General features: G+C 42.9%; 1 protein-coding gene and 1 long non-coding RNA gene across 2 annotated transcripts in view; one reads left to right on the top strand and one right to left on the bottom strand.

The window, feature by feature from the left end:
* LOC104742442 (conserved oligomeric Golgi complex subunit 3-like) overlaps positions 1 to 1,858 on the top strand; it is a 7,987-nt gene that overhangs the window by 2,562 nt on the left and 3,567 nt on the right. The window lies entirely within an intron of this gene.
* LOC104742441 lies at positions 651 to 1,852 on the bottom strand. The gene is made up of 3 exons (XR_002035021.1): positions 1,638 to 1,852; positions 1,361 to 1,476; positions 651 to 960 (listed from the first exon to the last, which is right to left on the bottom strand). It is a non-coding gene; the product is annotated as an uncharacterized LOC104742441 (long non-coding RNA).

Below are 1,858 nucleotides of genomic sequence, written 5' to 3'. Positions count from 1 at the left end.
TGCAACAAAGACAAAGTAGAAAGTTGTGTTGTGACTTAGTCATTTGTTTGGTTAAAGCCTAGCTAAGAGAGTTGTTGTAATAGTAGTGTGGCTTGTGTAAGAAAGCAAACCTATGATGTGTAAGGGTTAGTAACTAGGAGTGTGGTCTAATGTGTAAGAGTCATGATGGTCTTAAGTATGGGAACATGTGGGAGGTGCAACTAGTAGAAGTAGTATAAGTATGATGTGTGTGTTGTAAGAAAGTATTCTAGAGATCCGAAAATAAAATGTAATCTCTTTGTGTTATCTCTCTAAGTTCTCTAACTTTCTTGTTATTCAATGAACAAAACAGAGTGTCCAAAACAGAGATAGAGAGATGAGAGAAACTGATCTTACAAGTGAGAGTAAGATCCTGAAATGTCAACATGGTATCAGAGCTGATATGGTCTTGGAGCCTGCAACAATGAGAAGAAGTTGAGGCCGAGAGGGAGAGAAGCAAGTCTAGTAAAGAGACTGAAGAAGAAAGAAGAAGACGCCAAGAGTGACACAGATGTACCGGAGCTGAGAAGAAAAGATGAATGGTGAGCCGTAGAAGAAACGGCAAAGAAGGAAAAGAAGAAGAAGAGAAGGAGATGATGAGAAGAAGCCTGCACAAAGAAGATGAAGAAAGGTGAGGCCATGAGGAGAAGATGTCTAAGAAGAGAAGAAAAGTGTGCCGTGAGAAGGCAACGACAACAAAGAAGCCGTGAATGGAAAGAAGGAACTGGCCGTGAAGAACACAGCAAAGAAAAAGAAAGAGAAGAAAAGGTGACGGCAGTGAAGCCGTGAAAAAGAAGAAGAAAAGAGCGAGAGGAAGACAGAGATTAAAGTAACAAATCTCTCAATGTGTAGCTTGAGTGGACTTGAGAGCTCAAGGCAAGAGGGAGCAACCTTGAGTGGACCTGAGCTCAAGGCAAAAGCGGTTCATCACTGAGAGGTGAGCTGAAGAAAGAAGAAGAAGCTGTGACTAGACGGCAAAGAAGAAGATTCTAAGAGAAGCCAAAGTTAGAAAACTAAGGTGATGGTAAAGGAATCAAACAGACAAAGGCCGGAGATGCTGAGGTGATGATTCAAAACCTAAACACACCAAAGTAAGAAGACTAAGGTGGAGGGTTCAAGGAGCCAAACTACTAAGGCTGAAAGCTAAGGTGATGACTTGAGGAGAAGCCAATCATACTACGGTTAGGAGAAAGCCGAGGTGATGGTTCAAGTCAAAAAGGTCCTAAGCTAAGCAAAAGTGATGGCTCTAAGAATCGAAAAAAAAGGAGGAAGTCTCACATGGGAGGTGATGCAAGGCTGGTGTTAAAAGAAAACACCAAGCAAAGAGAGAAGAGATGCTCACCTGAAGAGAAAGGGAGCAGCCGGTTGCAATGTCAGCCGAGCAAGAGACGTGACGGTGGTCACGGAGAAAAAGTGAGAAGAGATGACTTGAGGAGACATGGAAGCTTGAAGTGTTTCCTGCAAGAAAAGAGAAAACTTGGTCAAGGAATTGATCAAGCGAAACAATGGAGGAGATTGCGATGAAAAACAGCCAAGAGGTGGCAAAGAGAGTCGCACAAAAAAGGGGAGGAAGAAACAGAGATGGTGATTCAGATTAAGAGGGAGAAGAGCCAACTTACCAAACAGAGATGGTGATGGTTCGATAAATGGGAAGAGACGAACATGAAGTGTCGGTCTCGTCGAAGAGGGATACTTGAATTAAGTCTCAGATGATGTGGTGGTTGAAGACGGCGGCGGAGACTTTCACCATGACGGTGACAGGTGATCGGTGAGAGTTTGTGACCTCCAGCTGTCGTCGGAGAAGCCAAGCACTTGCAAAAAAAAAAAAAAAAAAAAAAAA

The sequence above is a fragment of the Camelina sativa genome, chromosome 14 (genome assembly GCF_000633955.1).
Source record: "Camelina sativa cultivar DH55 chromosome 14, Cs, whole genome shotgun sequence".
Lineage (NCBI taxonomy): Eukaryota > Viridiplantae > Streptophyta > Magnoliopsida > Brassicales > Brassicaceae > Camelina > Camelina sativa.
Note: the sequence above shows the minus strand (reverse complement) of the source record. Positions and strands in the feature narration are given on the sequence as shown.